The sequence below is a fragment of the Pinus tabuliformis genome, chromosome 9 (genome assembly GCF_031772625.1).
Source record: "Pinus tabuliformis cultivar Carrire ecotype Pingquan chromosome 9, CPIR1, whole genome shotgun sequence".
Lineage (NCBI taxonomy): Eukaryota > Viridiplantae > Streptophyta > Pinopsida > Pinales > Pinaceae > Pinus > Pinus tabuliformis.
In genome coordinates this window covers 520,012,262-520,035,496 of record NC_142307.1, presented here as the reverse complement: position 1 = coordinate 520,035,496, position 23,235 = coordinate 520,012,262, and positions in this window count along the sequence as shown.

Here is a 23,235-nt window from a genome sequence, read left to right as displayed (position 1 = left end):
GTGCATGAACCAAGTATAGCAGGGGATACAAGAGCACATGCAATGCACCGAGTATGGTGGGAGTCACAACCCCCTTTCATGTGAGCTGACATCATATCAAGGCGGGGAGAAGCGTGCTCATGGGAACCCTCCTTGGGAGAATATAAATATATATAGCTGAAAACAATAATAATAATAATATAAAAAAATTTGTTTTGATATATAAAATTTTAAACTTAAATTTATAATAAAGCATATTAATTTCAAATTTTATACTTATTTGATATGCATGTGTAGCTTTAAAATATCATAAAATAATTATTATAATAAATATAATTTATTATATGATTATATTTACTTTATATTTCTCCTAGATCCAAGTCTTAATCTAGTAGCATCGACCGTTGGACCTTGTTAGAGACCACATGAAAAGTCTCAAGAAAAAAATTAACGTGATGTCCAAATGGAGGTCATGCAATATAGATCACCATCAATGGAGGTTAGTTAACATTATTCCAGCTCATCTATAACTTTCCCTCTAGCTTAAGTTATGCATCCAACTCTAGATTTGAATTATACGCCTGTACGTACACTCTCTCCTCAATCTCCTCCTATAGGTTGTAATTTCAAATGAAGGCAACAAGGTTCTCATGCACAAAATCACCAGCCACCTTTCCACCAGGAGACATTGCCCCAAGCAAGCAAATACAGTTAGTGAATGAGTTAGAGCTAGATGTGGAGGTAGAGGGTGTGGTTTACCACCCCTTCCTCCTCGTCATGGCCAAGAAGAGGATCTCTTTGACCATGATATAATGCCCCACATTTGTTGTTTGATTACAATAATGGAGGCAAAGGAGCATTCCCATTTAGGAAATGGGCACTGGGCTATAAGAAACCTGCTCACATGCCACCTTTCAACCATGGAAGAAGCCAGGGTTGGAGCCATTAGCAGAATGGATAAATTTAGTACCAATCTCAATAATGTTGAGCTCTCAGTGTGTAATATTTCTAGGACTATTGGAATCAACTCCCCTCCCACTCCTCTTACTCCAATGTCTACCAACTCAAAGGAGAGTTATGTTGTAATTGATTCTTCTATTGAATGGGCCATCCCTCCTATCCTTATCCCTCCAGTGACGCAAAAAAGGGATAAAGGCCCTGTAGAAGGTGGTGGATCTCCATCTAGAAAGAAGCTTGAGCCAAATTTTGATGGCCAGCCTAAGTTCCCTGCGAGAAAAGCCCAAGCAACTAAAGGAGAATCCTCTCAACGTGATGTAAGCTCATATGGTTGCGTAATTGAATGGGAGCATCCTCCATAACTATTTGAAGGCTACGACGATCCTTTTGCCTACCTGTACATGCTAGAGTAGGAGAAAAAATCAAAATCCAAGAAACGCCAACCTAAAGACACTCCAGCACCAGGAAATCAACATGACTTGGTCCCTCATTAGGCTGTTCACGCTTTTTTCTTTTCCTTGTTTGCATAGTTACCTTAGTTTTTCCAATCCATCTAGACACCACCATTTTCGTACTGAATATTCTCTAAACTGACTTAAATTTTCTTTTGTTTCCTCCAAGGGATCATTTGGCTTCCCTGTTAAGGGTAGATAGTTCCTCACCAATGCTTTTTAGACCAATATTAGATTTTTGCAAATGTCTCTTTGTCTTAACACAAGCTTGTATTGTTTACATCTTCTTTTACTCTATGTAAAGAATTTTTGGTAATATAAAGTTTTATGCTTGCATACAAAAAAAATATTTACTTTATATTTTAGTATATAAATTGCTTTTATTAATTTTTTTTCTAGGTTATGTGTGTCTTGAGATGACTAGTACATCTAACCTATGGCTTGAGTAGTTGTGACATGGGGGCATTAAGGCCATCAAGATTACCTAGGGATTGCACTTAGCTTGGGTCACACCAACCCATAGCATGGATAGATTTTTTGCCATGGAGCTTTGAATCGATGACCTTGACACCATGGAGTGCCTTAATAGAACACCATGTCACTGTATCCTCTACCCCAGTGGGAAATTTTACTAATTAATTTTATATGTATTTATTATTTGATTTTTTTGTGAATTAGTAACATCCTTCTATTAATATATCATAAATATTTATAGGACATAACGATCTTCCTTGGGGCATACTACCATAACTGGAAACTAGTATGACCGCCAGGTTCTATAAGAAGAGTCCAAAATGCATTATACCAATTCAAAATGCTAGACAAATAGTCAAAATGAGTTTTCCCTACACTTAGAATATAAAACCATAAAATAGGTAAGAAGCTATGCTGCCATTGTGAATTAAAAAACATGACTAAAATAAAACAAAGAGATAAATTCATCCAAATGCATCGAAATAGACAGACGAGTTGGAGACATTTATGTGTACCATATTACTAGTTAGACCAGTTGAGATCCACAATTTCTTTCCATCGAGATGCAACTCTAATTGGGTGATATAAGCTCTAATGTTGAGCACATGAGAGTGTAAGTGTTGGATGTACTTTTGAATCTACCTCAGGATGTTAGCCAAATTCTCGTGAGCAACTAATTTACCCCGCATCACTTTCCCTATGGGGGTCTTGGCGTCCCATTAAAGTTGAATAGCCTATATGTATTGGTTTCTTTTGCCCCTAGTGTTTCCAATCTTAAGCACCCAATCTGTCGAAACCTTGTTTATTTCATAATCAGATAAAGATCATCTCTCTACAATGATCTCAAACTCCACTCTACAAATGTCTTCTTAAATTGGTTCCAAGGTGTAAGATTGAAAGGCTCGAGTAGCTTGCTAAGCTTGTTCATAGACCTATGAGCTGCCTAAAACTTCTCAAACATGAGGATCAGGTCCCCTGCTACTCCTACATCTTCACTAGGACTTCATCCTTTGTCATAAGGGGAGGAGAGGGTCTGAAAATGTCCCTTTTGTGGGGGCCTGAGGACAAACACCCAAAAATCAGACAACCATACCAAAGGTGACCGCACTAGAGAGTGGGTTAGAAAACCAATCTACAAAGAATGCTTGCAGACAACCTACAAGAAACGAAATAACCTAAAAGATGACTCTCCCTCCTGACCTGTTAGAGCTAAACAAGTGAAATGAATTTATCCAAAAGAATTCCCCTCCAAGCAGATATAGTATCTAGCCAAATAAAGTTACAGGAGCTCATTAAGTAAAACCATACAACATAATCCTACACAAAAGGACATGATACCCCCAACAAATGATGACATAGGACTTTGAGAGATAAATTTTTCTAAACTGAAACTAGAATGAGGACTCAATCTTATCAAGGATATCCTAGCAAGCTAAGATAGATATGGGTCTCATTTTTTGTGGTTCACTGTCCACAGAGCTGGAGAATTGAATAATCCTAACACCCCATGCAACTAAACTATTGATACCCTTACAATAGTTGAATGACTTTCACCCCCACATACAATATGAATGTCGTTGCCTTCTCTCCTCTAAAAGATAGAGCTGCTTCTATTGAGGGGATTCTGTTTCCCTTCAACTCAAACTCATCGATAATGGAACAACAATTCAATGATAAGGCTGGGTTAGGAAGACTTGGACCTTCCACTCTTGTTGATCCAAATTTATAAAGGGAATGAAATGATGTATATATATGTAACCAAAATATAGATATGTAATGAAACTTGACTTCTATTAGTAAATGGGAAGTGATGAAACCATATAAATGCATAGTGAAAACTAACTAGCTTGAATGGTGGTAGAAGATCTCTAGGAAGACATGTGACCACTGTGTGCCTTCGTCAGATAGTCTAACAATAAGGCTCGATGGACATTTTATCATAAAGAAGTAATGAGAAAATTGTAAACATCCAAAACCTTAACCATAGGAGATGAAATACTAAAAGGCTTATGGGTTTGTTGAGGTTGTGATCAACACCCTCCAAAATTTTTCTTATACATGAATTTTGGAGCCTACTGAGGATCCTACGAACTATCATCCCATGGTCACTTCATGGTTGGTCGATGTTCTATGTTGAGTCTTCTTCTTATAATATTCTAAGTGTGAAAGTCACTTCCTACACATGCTCAGTCCTTGATGAATTCATAAGTACACTTCTTGTATGCAAACTTGAACATGCACAACACCGTCCATCAAGACAGCCTTTGGGTGATGTTCAACTCATGTCGATAGTTAATGCGCACTTTCATTGACAGTCTACCTCAGTTTGATTGCTATTATACTTTTAGTTCAGTGAGTTTTCCCAACTGTCGCTTTTGCGCACCTTTGCCTTCACAATCATTATGTGAACTATTTTGCTAACGAATATTTTCATGCTCTGGTTTGTCTCTCTTAGGTTAGTACAATCGTTATGTGAACTATTTTTCTAACGAATCTTTTCATGCTCTCATGTGCTTTCAATATGTTATGGGTGGCGAAAGGAAAACGTTAAGCTAGTTAATAGGAGCTTGATGTTTTGGAAATGAAGTATGGTTACATAAATAATGAATAATTATTGAAATCTGTTTTACGAGAAGCTAATTTGATTTTGGTAAGAATTAAAAACCAACATCTTTAAAGCTCAAAGCCCTATTAGATTTAATATGAAATAGATTATTATATAATTTTTTAATATTTTTAAAGTTGAAAAATAAAATTGTCCATTTAAAAAAGTTATTTTCAAATTTAATAATAATTTTCATTATATGTGGCCCAAAAAAATTTGTATGTTTGAGGTCCAAGAATACACATTTTGAAGCCTAAAAAAATTATTACCCACATAAAAATTTATGTAAGAGTTATTACACTGAAATGTTTTCAATAATTTAAAACTTCAATTAAAATCTATATGAAAAAACTAAGCCCTCCATTAATTAAGCTTATGCATTAAGCACAATCCATATCAACTGGATGCTATGTCATGTTCCACATCTTATCTATATGGTTAGTTTAGTTTAGGATGTTTTAAGGATGTTCTAAATTGTCACAAAACCGAATCACTAGTTAAGTGACCAACAAAAAAATTAAAAAAACCTCTCATACACAATTTATCCAAATATGTTAAAAATTGAGATGCAAGGGAAGAAAATAATCTTATATTAATTTATCATAGCAAAACGTGGGATATTAATTAATCTTATATTAGCTTATTATAACCAAACGTGGGATATTAATTGAGTTTTTTTTATTATTATTATCTTCCCTTGCGGCTTTTGTATGTTTTTTCTGGCATGTTAGCAATTGTGGAGTGGTGTTCTAAAGCAAAATATCATTTTTAAGTATAGCAAATGATTTTTTTAACTGTAAATATAAGAATAAAAGAGTAAAACATAATGTTTTTTTTTTTTTTTTTATATAATAATCACTCAATACATTTTTAATGGTGCAGAATATTACAATTTTGTTATAATATGATTAATTATTATTAAGAAATAATACAAATTGAATGATCAATTTTAAATAAATAAATAAACGAACAAACAAACACTCGGAATAACTTGTTAATAATTCTTAAAATAACAAGTTTAAGTCATTAATCTATTTTTTTATATTGCAAAAAATGCATTCTATTTATATATCATACTGTATTATTATTAATATATTAAATTTTTATTTTATAATTATTTTATTAATTTTTTTTTGATTTTTTGAAATAAATAATTTGTAGTTAATTAATTTGTTTTAGAAAAATAAACTAAAGTTACAGGTATAATGATTTTTTATTTGGATTTGAACTTTGAAGTATGTTCTAAAATTGCTTTTGTTTGGGTAAGAGCTAGTCTTTTTAGGGTTTAAGGAAATAGGTCTTCCTCTACTTAAAGAAACAAGTTAAAGGCCCAAGACTAGAGCCAAACACTGCCACCTTAAGGACCAGCAGCCAGTTATTCTAAGGGGATGGTTTTCCTTGAATAACGGTAATGAGTCAGGCTGCATTAGTTATTAGCAGCCAGAGATGATTGTCTTCACTGCTAGTTTGACAACTGATTTATGATAGATTTTCCCACCCTTTGCAATGATGATTTTCTACTGGACTCCTAAGAACAAAACAACATGTATTGAAATTCACTGCTGGTTTGACAACTAAGTTATTATAGGTTTTCCCACTATGTGTAATGGTGATTTTCCACTGAACTCTGAAAAATAAAACATATATTGAAATTCACTATTAATTTGACGACTAAATTATAATAGATTTTCCCACGATATATAATAATTTTTCACTGACCTCCTTCGAAACAAAACATGTATTAAAACACACCGATAATATAACATTATCCATTCTTTCCAAACTTTGAATCATGAACCTGGGAACCGCACACCTGTTTTCATTCCATCTAGTCCTAATCAGGCCCTATTCCTAGCCCTATTGTAGGAGCTGATGAATAAGGCACCTCCGATACAGAAGTGAATCATGACCAACTACGGTCTGGAATATACAATTACACAAAACAGCTGGAGGAAGAGCAAATCCCCCATTCGTTGGAAACACAACATTAACTGCCCCTTCTTCTTTTTCTGGGTTTTGTTTTCCAGCTTCTTCACTAAAGAGCAACTTGTCAAGATCTCCTCCTTCCAATGGCGACACCAGGATTGGAGACAACATAAGAATTGGGCTCCTGCAAGATATCCCATTGATTCCGGAGACAACCTTTTCAACTGCATTTTAGCCGGCGGCCGCTTTTGCAATCAGCTAAGAGGTCGCACCTGCGTTTGGGAGACCAAGTGTCACGCCCATACACCTGCGGTAGTCTTCCCACTGCTTGTAGCGAGGTGCGGCACCACCGAACGCTTTCTTTTTAACAATACTAACATTCGTGGACTATGCCTACTCCAACATTAACATACTTAGTTTGTGTTTTGCAACCAAGTAAAAGCATTATCCTTTATACTTTAGTGAAGACCATTCTCAATTATTAACCATGAACAATAAACCGAGAACATCAACAATAAGCAAGTACAAAGGGAGGGGCAACTCCCAGAAAGTCTGCCCAACAATATATTATAATAGCTTCTTCAATATTACAACACAAGTAATGCTTGGCAAACTCCAAGCCAATACTTAGAATAATTTTACAACAAGGCATAGAACAACCTTTTACATCATTTTATGCACCTTTGCATAAGAAGGAGTGCTCACCCGGGTCACTCGTCCTTCCTACCAAATCCTGCATAAAACTGCACACCAGAACCCCCTCAAACCGTGGCACACTTGCCAACCGTTCACATAAGACAAACTTGCGAAGTCCTTAATTCTTATGCGCATGAGATATGCGCATATCCTTCCAAGACCACGCACCTTTTCCCCTTGTCCTTATGCGAGAGTGTATGAGCGAATGTTCGTTGGTTTAATGAGCTTTCATGCTCATGTATATATACGTTTCTTATGTGATGTTACATGGGGGTGTTAGCCCATGGCCGACCCCATAATCCTTTGTCGTATGCTCCACATAACTCTTTTACATGTCGGCTTGGTTATGTTTTAATGCCCTTTGTTCAACGCATATAAACCTTCGTGTATCCTCATAACATATGCGCTCAAGTGTGGAATGACACTTAGCCAATTTTCCGTGTGCTTCATAACGTCGCAAGTTTCGTCGCAATTGTGTCGCACTCCTACCGCAGCTTGTCGCAAACCCGGTTGTCGCGCGCCCATCGTGCGCCCGTGCCCAGTGCCCATCGCACAATCACCCGGAGGCCTTACACCAAGGGTCCGAGTCTCGGCCGAATCGTTTTCGTGTCTCTTCGTCGATTTAAACAACCTCTCCTCCTGTTCATAATGAACGGCAGCACCACCACCACTTTGGCTTGCAGCCATTTCTCCTTGCTTCCTGTTGAGGGCCCCGAAGTCGGGTCAACAACAAGGGGGATACCCACCCGGTCCGGAACCTGGTTGGCGGCTCCTTGCCCGTTTGGAGTAGCGGGTCCGACTGGGGATAACGGGATCAGCTTCCCGATGCATGGGATGTGTATGTGTGTGTATGTGGAATTTTGGTTAGGTTACTTCTAAGAAACGTTCTAAAACTACTGTAAATCTATCTTGAAAACTTGAATCTAAATTACTATAATCAAATGAAAACAACACAAAGAATTTACATTAACCCGGGATGTTTCTGTTGTTATGCGATCTAGAAGGATTTCAGACAACAGCTGGTAATAAAGATCATTCAACTGTCATCAGAATATAAATCAATAAAGATAAACCATTCTGCATAAGAAGTTAGGCAGAGCGGTTGTGAACAGCACATCGCTTAATCGAATCATTCGCATATTAAGCATAAATAGACAAATCCACCGTACAGAAGTGCCAAATGATAACTTATATATTCATACATTAACATGCAAACAATATCAGCTGTATATCGCTCTAAGAATACAAGCAGAAATTAATCAAGAGATAAAAGTACCATTAATGACTAATTCTTACTCACAGACTTCAAGCAATAACGATCTACCTCTACTTGCTTCTAACGTCTACCAAGAGTACATAAGTGCAACATCAGTAGCAGACCCAAAAATGAAAACATAAATAAATCACGATCCTTCCATTCATCAAAACCTCCTCTGAGGGTGCAGAAGTGCATGTTCTGAGGACAAGTTTTTGACAAATTTCTGGACCCTTCTCCAATGCAATGAGAAGGGTTGAAATACTACTATCTAATCCTAATAATAGTATTATTACAAAATTTAGGATACGGCTCTCAAATGACCGCCCTTTTTCTAATTCAGTAAAACAAAAAGAAACAACTTTCTAAATTGAAATTACTTCTTAATTTGGTCCCTGAAATTGCAGTTGTCAAGCATGGGCTTGAGAAGAGTCGGTTGGCCGACTTCCGTGCTTAGTTGGGCTGCGAAAACAACGTCCATAAGAGCTGGCGCTACTTTCTCGGCCGCGTTCATGATGCACCTTACCGTCATGCATTGGCTGTGAGGCTTAACTAAGTAAGTCCAGTAACTTTCCCAGTTTAACCTAGCCAATGCCTGAATTGTCTTCCCGTTTACCTGTGCTTTCTGCTTCCATTCTGCTCCCAGCTGTAACGCACTTGGTAAGTATCCCGGGGTGGACTCTGAAATCAAATTAGCTCTGTGCAAATTTTCATTTACACAATCGATAAGTATGGTCGCCTGTGTTGCCGCTGACTCTGCTGCTTGCTCCGCCTGTGTTATTTGCTCGTCCCATTTGTTGAAGAGCAGTTCTTTGTGATTTTCATTAATCTTAGGTGCCTCTGCTTTCTTCCCTTCCTCGTCATTTTGCCAAGCCAGATATTCTGTTACTCTTTTGTTGGCCTGGTCATAGTCATTCCGTAGTTCCACTACCTGGCCGGTGATCTTGTCGCTCAGCTCACAAAAATGTCTCCACTGTGATATTCTACGTACCATGTCTTCCTGTTGCTGTGACAGTTGGTCGTTCATGCTGATGGACTCTGAAATAAATTCTGTCAGCTTGGGTTCATCCTTGTGCATTTCTTGCACCGTCTGCAGTTGCTTTTCCTTTTCTTCAATATTTCTTTGGTAGCTCACCTGCATCTGGCGAAAGTCTTCTTGTAGTTTTTCAAGCTGCTTGGAAGCTTCAGCGTTTATATTGGCTTTTTGCAACTGTTGTTGCAGCAGTTGTATTTGACTTTCACGTTCTTTTAGAAGTTGCTGAACTTCAGAAGCCTTGTCGATGGTCGCAGAAGCATATGCTCTTGCAATCTGAGACAACTTGGTGAGGTTTTCGGTTGGATTGCTATTCGGATCTTTCCACAAGACATCTAGGTGTTCAGCATCTTGAGCTAGTGCATCCGCAAGCTTTCTTTTCTTTCTTTGTCTCCTTACAACTGCCTTGTGCTGTGGGCTGTAGAATACGTCCAGTGGAGGGATCTCTTCTACGCTAAGTAGAAGTTCTGAGGATGGAGCGATAGGAAGATGCTCCATCTCTGTGGTGCTACTGACTATGGTTGAGAGGACCTTTTGCACCACCTGCGTGTTGTCCACAGGTGTTTTCGGGACCTGACCTTCAAGATTAATCAGTTCATTGAAGGTCTCCCATTCTTTATCTAATTCTACTGTAACAAGAGGTGCTTCGGTGACGGGGGGAGGAACTCCTCTTGATGACGAGGCGGCAACTTGCTGCTGAGCCATCGAACTTGACTGAGCTGTGTCCTTGATTGTTTCTTTGTTTCTTTCTTCTTTGTAGACAGACTCTTCAAGATCTGGAGATATTTCTTGCACGGCGCTGGAATCAGATTTGGAGGCACTGGAGTGTTCATTGAGGCTGACGCTTGGAGTCGGTTCTCTAGCAGCTATCCGTAGTCCTTCCAGTGGAACGTTAGCCAGCCTTCTTTCTCTATACAATGTGAATTTCCGAAAGTCGTCAGGGGACAGCCTCGATCGTGCTTCCTGCAAAACTTCTTCGAGCGAGTTCTTTCCTTGAAAAAGATCGTCAAACAGATCTTTCTGCCCAGAGAACACACTTATCCTGACGCTAGTTGTAAATTCCTGGGCAACTTTATTTGGGTCGAATGGCCTTGGTGGGAGTTTAAATAGTTGGAGACACGTCACATTCTCCACCTCACCAAAAGCGTGCCCTACATCGAATAAAGAGAAGACCCCACACGTGACTGGGAATTGAGGCCAAATGGCCTTCTTTTTGTTCTTTAGGTCCTTAGTTAAACCACCTTCAGAACAAGTCTGATAAGCGATTTCTCGGGCCAACAATTTATTTGGGATATATAAGGGTAGGACATGCGGGGGTGCTGTGCTTCCAAAAACTCGAATATAGGTAAACCATTCTTCCCCAAACCATCTTGCGATGGAGGTGATATCAATCTGTGCCTCAGGAGAGCATCTTGGGGGATCTTTATTGTATATTATCCTATGTATGGGTAATATAAATCCATGGAAAATCTGGTAAAAATGGGGGGCGAACTGGGAATCCCACAAAATTTTATGATAGACATGAATAGGTAATGGGTCCTGGGTAGTCCATTGCCAACCCATGGTAGGGAATTTGGATACAAGACAGATAGAATCCATTATATAGGCAGACAAATAAAAAGGCGGATAGACTCTTTGGGAGTGGGATCTTTTAGAATGGTAGTGGAGGACCGCTGTGTACAGAGTGTCAGAAAGGATTTTGGCCCAATCCACTATCTCAGAGTTAGTTGCAGCATCGATCAGGGGTAGCCATTCGGTTGAAAATTTATTGATATCTGGCTTACCGAATATTCTACAGAGCATAGCTGCAGCAAAACAATATGGAGAAGTAAGAGAACCAGTGCTATACATACCGTTCTTATCTTTCTTCAATGGTTCATCTCTTTTTGACCACTCCTTAGTGGTATCCGATAAGTCGGGATTTTCTGCTACGAACTTCGTAACGAACTCTGCATTGTAGGTCGCTTGCGGCTCAGGTAAATGATACATGAGCCTTAGGTCTTGAGCTACAAACACTGCTACGATCCCATGTCCCTGGGCTTTGAACTGTCTCTGGTGCAACTCCGCATCATCTAGTATCCATTTGATCATGTCTGTGTATGGCAGGATCTTCGGCCTTGCTGCAATTCTGCGGAGGAAAGAACATGCTAGGTCTTCCAGGGATGCTTCTAAAGAACGTAATGCATCCGGGACAGCATGAGTTACTTTGATTATTCTCGGATTTTCTTCCTCCAATATCCTATACATGCCTTCCCAGGTTGAGATGCCCGCATCCTTATTGCATGCAGTATCTGTGTAGAGGGGCGCCATCTCTTTGGTCTTTTCCCTTGCCTCTGAGCTCTGAGCTTTGTTCTTCTTCCCCATCTCGCTTAGCGTTTCTGTTCGGTTTTTCCTTCGAGCTTTGCTCCTGCAAGTTAAGAGCGAAATGGAAAGATTAATCAGAAAGGTGATGGGAAGGTGTTAAATGCAAGAGATAGATTAGATATGCCACCTTACGTGAAGCAAAATCCGCATTAAGGCACGCGTCTTTATGCCACTTAATAACTGACAACTAGTTCATTACTAACATTGAATGCGCATAATTTCCAAGTCAGGTTATGGTAAGTGGATTTTCTTTGGGTGGCGTGCTCGAAAGAGTCGTACCAAGGTGCTTTTATGACTTGCCAGCGCATCCTCGCATATCGCGCGATCACAAACGGCAGTGATCGCAACATCGCAGATCGTCATATCGCAGATCGCAACAATTCAATGCTTGCCAACGTACTTCGCCTAGTTTCTGCGATATGCGATCGCGCGATCGCAACATCGCAAGTCGGCGGGCTTATAAGCTTTTCTTTATGGAGGCTAGTGCATTGCGATGCGATGTTGTTCACCAACGCCGAGGCGATACGCATATTGGCGCTTTTTAGGGAGGGAACGAAGGTGTTTTTTTATCTTTTTAGTGATGCACTCTTAGAGATTTGCTTTTATGAACATAGGTTTAGGCTTAAATCGTCCAAGGACCTTTTTCTACGTTTTATGCTTGTAATTTCAAAAGAAGTCTTTGTTTTTTTTGAAAATTAACTAAGGGTCCCATATTCAATCTATCATCATGACTGATATTAGGCTGAATTAGGGGGGGTTGTTGCTGGCCACAACAATTGGCGATTCACTTGGGAGAACCAGTTATCTCTGCTCTTTTTCTATTGATGTTTTCGGACTTTTCTTTTAAAACTTTTCTCGGGGAATTCGAACTTTATTATAAAAAGATAACAACAAACAATACCTCAAAGCATCAATGATGTTTTGTTTTATCCCCATCTTATTTCAATTACTTGCATTCCCAGGTTGTTTTTCGAGTTTAGATCAGTTACTACTTGGTCTTGTAAGACATAGAAATAAAGAGTTCTCTTATGTATCAACCCCTTTTTAAGAATGCCCTTTTGTCGCAGGTAGAGCCACTGCTGCCAGCAGGCGTCCATAGCCTCGACAGGGTTACCTATTATCCAGGAATGATCCTTTATCCTGCTTCAGGTTTTTTAACAACTTTTTCAAAAGAAATATACCTTTGCTGATGCTTTTTCCTTTTTTATTCTCTAAAGAACAATGTCTTGGTTTGGTAGTCAAATTATGACACAGTCATTCACTCGATTTATACTTTTGCTGAACAAGTTGGCTCGTGATGAGACCCCTTGTCTTTTGATCGCAACAATCTTGAGTCGTTGCCCTGTTTTGGTAGACAATTTTGGCAAAGTTAGCAAGTTATAACATCTGTGATTATGATAAGTCGGCTCGTGATGAGACCTCTTACTCTTTGAGATATAGCATCTTTCTAGGTCATTTCTCTGAACGTTGCATTTTCCTTTAGCAGGGAGGAAGTCAAATTCTCTTTCCTTAAGAAAGTTCTAGACGACAATGATAGGGTTGCTTTTGATAATGACTGCTTTTACAGAGAATCTTTATTCTAATATTGATACCTTTCATTGCGCTGATCTAAAACGAATTCCTCACTGAGATAACTTTCTTTAAAACAATTTTATGGGTTTGAACTTTAACATCATCTCTGGGTTAAAGATCTATTGATAATAAAGACCGGATTCCCACAAGATTAGCTGTTCATAAAAGCCGAAATTCCAAAATCTTTAACAGAGACAAGGTTTCTTTAGTAACCGTCAAATACTATTTAGCCAGAACAAACTTTATTTTGGATAGGCAATTATTATCTAGGGTCATGTAGAGAATAAAACTGACTTTGCCTATCTTTATTGGAAGCAAACTAATATCCTATCTAAATTACCACTACTCCTACTCTAATTATGTACAGGAAATAGCTAAGAAAAATGGTATTTCCAATGGAACCAACGATTCATTATTATTCCTAGCCGCATAGATCGCCCGAGCATAAAAAAAATGAATTGAATTCCCCTTGGGTAGAACTTGTTGGTTAGGGGGTAAGGAACCATGAATCTATTTGGAATCTTGTCTGATTTTATCTTCTTATGATAGGTTTCTTCCAACTGAATACCTATTGGATCACAAAAATTGGGATGAATTTCTTTTGTAAATGGGTGATCTTTCAATAGTAAGGATAACAAGCCGAACCGTGAAATAGGTTCTTCAATTTCAATGGCTTGTAACCCGTTGATTGTTAATTCTGAATTTTTAGCGATCTCACTTGAAATGAAAGTTTTTTTACATAAATCGCCAAAATCTAATCTATCAAAATTTTGGAGTTTTAAAAAGAAGTCCGATTTTGTACAAAAGGAATGTAAGCGAAAAAGAAAAGATTGGGTAGCTGTATATACAGTGGCGTCGCACGTCTGGGAGTTACTTGTAACTTTCTGCTTTTCACAAGAACTGGCCGGGTTCTGCGAATTAGGAATTAAATCATGATTGCGATCAGGGATGGAGACCTCCTCTGGATATGAATCATAGATAGGAGCATCGTCGTGGATAATAAAATCATTCAAATGGGATTTTGCTTTGAGATGAGGGTTAGATGGGATAGCTTCTGATTTAAGACGTTTTTTATGATCTGACCCTAATTGAGTTACTTGTGACAATTCGACATTATCACAGTTATCACAACAATTATCTCGAAAGACTTTACCATTTTCCCTATGTTCCTCTTTTTCATTATGTGTTTTTAGACAAGGGAGATGAGGCAGCTCTTGTTTGGTATAAATCGTAGGCTGTGATATATTGGTCTCTTTATTTCGGAAACCCAACGATGTCTTGTTTGAATAATCCTCTGATGGAATAGACTTGATATCATGAGGGAGAAGATCGTTATTACTAAAAACATCAGGGTAAAGAGAAAAGTGTGGATCTGGAAAAATGCATTTAAAAACATTAAATAAATCTTGTTCATCAGATCCACAATAAGTATCAGGCCTTAGATCATACCTTTTTTCGTCGATACTTTTCGAAAGAGAAACGGTGGATGGATCTAACCTTGGCATCAGTATTTGATTTGAAAAAATATTGTTTGACTTTATTTTAAAGTCGTCTTCTAGTGTCAGGGTGCTTTCCTCTTCAGTACTTTCGCCTTCTTCCTTTGATGTCAGAGCATGCAAAACTCCTAGGCTAAATTCTGTTTGTTTAGGTACAGGAGGTAGGGAAACCTCATCATAATCCGAAGATTCTTCATCTGTGAGCTCATCCTCAAGATCATATTGTAGGCATTTAAGATGAAATCGTATATTGAAATCCCTCACGGGTTCGTCTTGTTTTCGCAGATAGTCGATTTCATCATACACCTGGTCGTATTCATAGCAATCAAATTCCAAGATGAAAGCTTTCACGAGTTGGTCCCAGTTGTGGACTGATGCAGCTGGGAGGTTTCTGCACCATCTCCTAGCTTCTGCTGTGAATGTGAGAGTAAAAATCCTGCATAAAACGCCTTCGTCAATTTTCTGAATATCAGCACTAGAGACTCTATGAATGAACTGTAAGGCATGATGAAATGCAGAAGAATTATTCTCACCATTAAATTTTACCTGAGATAATAGTCTTACCACATCCGGTGGAGTGTTGGAAGATGTAGGAACATGGATGCAACTCCAAATGGGAATTCTGTGAGTAGACATCCTTTTCCAGGACTTCTAGTTTTAAAAATATCCCAACAGACAATATGCTCAGGCCCTCCTTCTAGCGCCAGAAATGTTGAGGGCCCCGAAGTCGGGTCAACAACAAGGGGGATACCCACCCGGTCCAGAACCTGGTTGGCGGCTCCTTGCCCGTTTGGAGTAGGGGGTCCGACTGGGGATAACGAGACCAGCTTCCCGATGCATGGGATGTGTATGTGTGTGTATGTGGAATTTTGGTTAGGTTACTTCTAAGAAACATTCTAAAACTACTGTAAATCTATCTTGCAAACTTGAATCTAAATTACTATAATCAAATGAAAACAACACACAGAATTTACATTAACCCGGGATGTTTCTATTGTTATGCGATCTAGAAAGATTTCAGACAACAGCTGGTAATAAAGATCATTCAACTGTCATCAGAATATAAATCAATAAAAGATAAACCATTCTGCATAAGAAGTTAGGCAGAGCGGTTGTGAACAGCACATCGCATAATCGAATCATTCGCATATTAAGCATAAATAGACAAATCCACCGTACAGAAGTGCCAAATGATAACTTATATATTCATACATTAACATGCAAACAATATCAGCTGTATATCGCTCTAAGAATACAAGCAGAAATTAATCAAGAGATAAAAGTACCATTAATGACTAATTCTTACTCACAGACTTCAAGCAATAACGATCTACCTCTACTTGCTTCTAACGTCTACCAAGAGTACAGAAGTGCAACATCAGTAGCAGACCCAAAAATTCAAACATAAATAAATCACGATCCTTCCATTCATCAAAACCTCCTCTGAGGGTGCAGAAGTGCATGTTCTGAGGACAAGTTTTTGACAAATTTCTGGACCCTTCTCCAATGCGATGAGAAGGGTTGAAATACTACTATCTAATCCTAATAATAGTATTATTACAAAATTTAGGATACGGCTCTCAAATGACCGCCCTTTTTCTAATTCAGTAAAACAAAAAGAAACAACTTTCTAAATTGAAATTACTTCTTAATTTGGTCCCTGAAATTGCAGTTGTCAAGCATGGGCTTGAGAAGAGTCGGTTGGCCGACTTCCGTGCTTAGTTGGGCTGCGAAAACAGCGTCCATAAGAGCTGGCGCTACTTTCTCGGCCGCGTTCATGATGCACCTTACCATCATGCATTGGCTGTGAGGCTTAACTAAGTAAGTCCAGTAAATTTCCCAGTTTAACCTAGCTAATGCCTAAATTGTCTTCCCGTTTACCTGTGCTTTCTGCTTCCATTCTGCTCCCAGCTGTAACGCACTTGGTAAGTATCCCGGGGTGGACTCTGAAATCAAATTAGCTCTGTGCAAATTTTCATTTACACAATCGATAAGTATGGTCGCCTGTGTTGCCGCTGACTCTGCTGCCTGCTCCGCCTGTGTTATTTGCTCGTCCCATTTGTTGAAGAGCAGTTCTTTGTGATTTTCATTAATCTTAGGCGCCTCTGCTTTCTTCCCTTCCTCGTCATTTTGCCAAGCCAGATATTCTGTTACTCTTTTGTTGGCCTGGTCATAGTCATTCCGTAGTTCCACTACCTGGCCGGTGATCTTGTCGCTCAGCTCACAAAAATGTCTCCACTGTGATATTCTACGTACCATGTCTTCCTGTTGCTGTGACAGTTGGTCGTTCAAGCTAATGGACTCTGAAATAAATTCTGTCAGCTTGGGTTCATCCTTGTGCATTTCTTGCACCGTCTGCAGTTGCTTTTCCTTTTCTTCAATATTTCTTTGGTGGCTCACCTGCATCTGGCGAAAGTCTTCTTGTAGTTTTTCAAGTTGCTTGGAAGCTTCAACGTTTATATTGGCTTGTTGCAACTGTTGTTGCAGCAGTTGTATTTGACTTTCACGTTCTTTTAGAAGTTGCTGAACTTCAGAAGCCTTGTTGATGGTCGCAGAAGCATATGCTCCTGCAATCTGAGACAACTTGGTGAGTTTTTCGGTTGGATTGCTATTCGGATCTTTCCACAAGACATCTAGGTGTTCAGCATCTTGAGCTAGTGCATCCGCAAGCTTTCTTTTATTTCTTTGTCTCCTTACAACTGCCTTGTGTTGTGGGCTGTAGAATACGTCCAGTGGAGGGATCTCTTCTACGCTAAGTAGAAGTTCTGAGGATGGAGCGATAGGAAGATGCTCCATCTCTGTGGTGCTACTGACTATGGTTGAGAGGACCTCTTGCACCACCTGCGTGTTGTCCACAGGTGTTTTCGGGACCTGACCTTCAAGATTAATCAGTTCATTGAAGGTCTCCCATTCTTTATCTAATTCTACTGTAACAAGAGGTGCTTCGGTGACGGGGGGAGGAACTTCTCTTGATGACGAGGCGGCAACTTGCTGCTGAGCCATCGAACTTAACTGAGCTGTGTTCTTGATTGTTTCTTCGTTTCTTTCTTCTTTGTGGACAGACTCTTCAAGATCTGGAGATATTTCTTGCACGGCGCTGGAATCAGATTTGGAGGCACTGGAGTGTTCACTGAGGCTAACGCTTGGAGTCGGTTCTCTGGCAGCTATCCGCAGTCCTTCCAGTGGAATGTTAGCCAGCCTTCTTTCTCTATACAATGTGAATTTCCGGAAGTCGTCCGGGGACAGCCTCGATCGTGCTTCCTGCAAAACTTCTTCGAGCGAGTTCTTTCCCTGAAAAAGATCGTCAAACAGATCTTTCTGCCCAGAGAACACACTTATCCTGACGCTAGTTGTAAATTCCTGGGCAACTTTATTTGGGTCGAATGGCCTTGGTGGGAGTTTAAATAGTTGGAGACACGTCACATTCTCCACCTCACCAAAAGCGTGCCCTACATCGAATAAAGAGAAGACCCCACACGTGACTGGGAATTGAGGCCAAATGGCCTTCTTTTTGTTCTTTAGGTCCTTAGTTAAACCACCTTCAGAACAAGTCTGATAAGCGATTTCTCGGGCCAACAATTTATCTGGGATATATAAGGGTAGGACATGCGGGGGTACTGTGCTTCCAAAAACTCGGATATAGGTAAACCATTCTTCCCCAAACCATCTTGCGATGGAGGTGATATCAATCTGTGCCTCGGGAGAGCATCTTGGGGGATCTTTATTGTATATTATCCTATGTATGGGTAATATAAATCCATGGCAAATCTGGTAAAAATGGGGGGCGAACTGGGAATACCACAAAATTTTATGATAGACATGAATAGGTAATGGGTCCTGGGTAGTCCATTGCCAACCCATGGTAGGGAATTTGGATACAAGACAGATAGAATCCATTATATAGGTAGACAAATAAAAAGGCAGATAGACTCTTTGGGAGTGGGATCTTTTAGAACGGTAGTGGAGGACCGCTGTGTACAGAGTGGCAGAAAGGATTTTGGCCCAATCCACTATCTCAGAGTTAGTTGCAGCATCGATCAGGGGTAGCCATTCGGTTGAAAATTTATTGATATCTGGCTTACCGAATATTCTACAGAGCATAGCTGCAGCAAAACAATATGGAGAAGTAAGAGAACCAGTGCTATACATACTGTTCTTATCTTTCTTCAATGGTTCATCTCTTTTTGACCACTCCTTAGTGGTATCCGATAAGTCGGGATTTTCTGCTACGAACTTCGTAACGAACTCTGCATTGTAGGTCACTTGCGGCTCAGGTAAATGATACATGAGCCTTAGGTCTTGAGCTGCAAACGCTGCTACGATCCCATGTCCCTGGGCTTTGAACTGTCTCTGGTGCAACTCCGCATCATCTAGTATCCATTTGATCATGTCTGTGTATGGCAGGATCTTCGGCCTTGCTGCAATTCTGTGGAGGAAAGAACATGCTAGGTCTTCCAGGGATGCTTCTGAAGAACGTAATGCATTCGGGACAGCAGGAGTTACTTTGATTATTCTCGGATTTTCTTCCTCCAATATCCTATACATGCCTTCCCAGGTTGAGATGCCCACATCCTTATTGCATGCAGTATCTGTGTAGAGGGTCGCCATCTCTTTGGTCTTTTCCCTTGCCTCTGAGCTCTGAGCTTTGTTCTTCTTCCCCATCTCGCTTAGCGTTTCTGTTCGGTTTTGCCTTCGAGCTTTGCTCCTGCAAGTTAAGAGCGAAATGGAAAGATTAATCAGAAAGGTGATGGGAAGGTGTTAAATGCAAGAGATAGATTAGATACGCCAACTTACGTGAAGCAAAATCCGCATTAAGGCACGCGTCTTTATGCCACTTAATAACTGACAACTAATTCATTACTAACATTGAATGCGCATAATTTCCAAGTCAGGTTATGGTAAGTGGATTTTCTTTGGGTGGCGTGCTCGAAAGAGTCGTACCAAGGTGCTTTTATGACTTGCCAGCGCATCCTCGCATATCGCGCGATCGCAAACGACAGTGATCGCAACATCGCAGATCGTCATATCGCAGATCGCAACAATTCTATACTTGCCAACGTACTTCGCCTAGTTTCTGCGATATGCGATCGCGCGATCGCAGGTCGGCGGGCTTATAAGCTTTTCTTTATGGAGGCTAGTGCATTGCGATGCGATGTTGTTCACCAACGCCGAGGCGATACGCATATTGGCACTTTTTAGGGAGGGAACGAAGGTGTTTTTTATCTTTTTAGTGATGCACTCTTAGAGATTTGCTTTTATGAACATAGGTTTAGGCTTAAATCGTCCAAGGACGTTTTTCTACGTTTTATGCTTGTAATTTCAAAAGAAGTCTTTGTTTTTTTTGAAAATTAACTAAGGGTCCCCTATTCAATCTATCATCATGACTGATATTAGGCTGAATTAGGGGGGGTTGTTGCTGGCCACAACACTTCCAAACAACAACACTACACATTTGCCTAGCTCAAGGCGCCTGTTCGAATCCCCGGCTTACCAATAAAAGAAAAATCCTTTTCTGGAACTGCTCAACAAATTGCAGATGGCATTAAAGAAATAGGGGTTTGTGTAGACAGACGGGAAATTGGGATTTGCGAACGGATTGCAAAATATATTTGGTATCACAATAAAACTGGCGAAGACTGGCCAACGAAGGGATTCACGTGGAAGAAAATTGATCTGCCACTCGTCATATGACGGCGGTATTGGCCCGGGTTTGTATATCTGATGAGCAGAAATGGTCGTAGAATTTATTACATAACTGTATTATTGAAAAAAACACTTAAAACTATGGGCAGCAATGGAAGCATTTATTTGGTCTAAGAGGTCTCACACTCTAGGAGTGAGTTCCAAGTCAAAGAGGAGCAATGGAAGCATTTCTATGGTCTAAGAGGTCTCAAAGTCTAGGAGTGAGTTCCAAGGCAAAGAGTATCAACTGAAAGCAAGATTAATGGCGTGCTCACTTTGCTTTATGAGAAGTTTTTTTTGGTATTTATTTGTTTCTGATTATTCAGTGTGTTTTATCTACACACCAAATTAAATAGAGATAATGTTATGAGAAGATAATTAATTCTAACAATTAGAATCATAGTTACCAAGTTAGAATTCGAATTCGGATACCATACCAAAAATTGGAATGAAAAGTTTTAGATTCGGAAAAAAATTAGAATATATATATACTTTCTTTTTTCTAACAATGACATATTTTGATTATTTTTTCTAATTCATTTTAAAATTGGAATAATTTCTAATAACTCTAGATAATATAACAGCTTTAGAGATACCATTTAGTCCCAAAAATAAATAAAAAATCCACACTTACTCTTCCCTCCAAGAATTTAAACTAGAGAGTCTAACATGGCTTTTTAGTTTCAAAACTTATTTGTCAAAAATTCTTATCTAATAAATAAATACATATTTAGAACATCACCATTTTAAATTTATTTATTTATGTAGATTCTATCAAAATAAAAATATATTTAGAAAATGAATAATAACATAAATTCATTCATTTTTTTTCTTACTTTATTAACTTTCCAATTCTCAAAAAAAAAATGACATTGAAAAATGAAAATTTTCCAATTTCACAATTATTTCTATTTTCTAGTTTTCTTTTCTAAATACACACAAATCTATCTATATTAAAACCTTAATATTATATGTCTAAAATTCTTGAGCAAAGCAATCCCGTCCTAAAACCACAACATATCTAACAGTATCAAGCCACAATATATTTAACAGTGTCATTTCCTACCAGAGAGTCAAAGCTAGCACTCCTCACTTGCCTGGCCTCCTAACTCCTTAGGAAACACTCTTATGTTAAAGTATTGTTTTCTTTAACGACACGATTAAATGAACGAACAGAATTGGATTTAAACGAACTATTCGCTGTTCGAATCGACTTCGTATTTCCAAACTTTTTACCCCAATTCGGAGGAATTTGATAACTATGGTTAAAATAAAACAACTAATTAAGAATCAGATAAAATAATTATTAAAAAAAATAAAATAAAAAATAAATTTGCTCTTAAGTTGTTACGTGTATAACACAATTATTTTGATATTGATTATGATAATGGTAGGCTGATAAGAATGGATATGTGGAATGTTTTATTCGTTTTGTGTTTTACACTCAACAATTCCATTTCAAGTTTCAACATGTTACATAAAGTGAGCTATGCCATTTCCTTTAAGCACTTATTAACCTTCAATGACCAACTCTTATCTCGTTAAAGGTTGACCTTTCAAAACCTTATCTCGAGTGTAAGAACCTTCACAACATGCTTTAGAGACCTCCAACCTTTGTCAAACAACTAAGTGCTCAATTTTTGATGTTTTGGTACCTCACCTCACCTTAGTCATAAGTAAGAACTTTCACATTTTTATTTAGGAAGGCTTTCTTAGTCGCAGTAGGTAATTGATTTACAAGACGTTAAACTTGTAATTGTTTGATTAGAAGTGCCAATTATTCCAAAATACCTAAAGCTATTTAGGGCATAGCCTTACACAGGTTAGAAAGTGTAATTTTTCACACTAACCTCCTTTAAGTCGCCTTTGCTTCTTAGTTCAAGGGAAAAGCATTTTAGGACTACAAGGAGCAATGTCCATCCTGGCTTTGTATTAATGTTGGTAAAGGTTAACCGGTAATGCCCCATAGCTTTTACAACATTTTGTATATGCAGCATTATGCCCATCAAATTTTAAAGTATGTACACATGTATTACTTTTGTGTGCACACATTTCAATTTGCATGTGCATGTGCATACTCTAACATTGCACCCACCTCTAATTAGACATGTGCATGAAGGACCTATATGGAAGCCCAAGGACCTATATGGAAGCCCAATCAATGTGCTTACAACAAAGAAAAGATTTATAGAACCAAGCTAACTTTAACAAATAATAATGCTCTAAGTATGAAGGTTTCAACAATTAGCCATCATAATATTTAGAACTTCAAGAATTAAACTGAGCAATAAATTTGAAACATCTCAATGTTTCTAATGCATGATCTGTTTATCATCAAGAGAACCATATAAATATTTTAGAAGTATCACATGCTTTCCTTGATAACGGTGGATTGTTCACTTAAAATGTTAAAGTGTTTCAAAACTATCACACGACTCAATTCCGAAAGTTCTAATTATAATTAATAATGGTTTTGTAACCTGAATTTATTATGATGTATATTGTCTATGATGTAAAGCATATCATGCACCATTGAACATCTAGTCAAATTTCGATTCTCTTACTCCACAGCATAACATTATACAAAACATTCACATCAAAATACAAACACTAATACATTATATTTTGCTTTGTGTGCATCTTATTCATTACGTGTCTTCATTTTCACTCATTTTCACACTCGTAGCTTAATCATCAAAATATGTTTAAATTACTCTCTAACTAGCATCATGAAATCAAACATG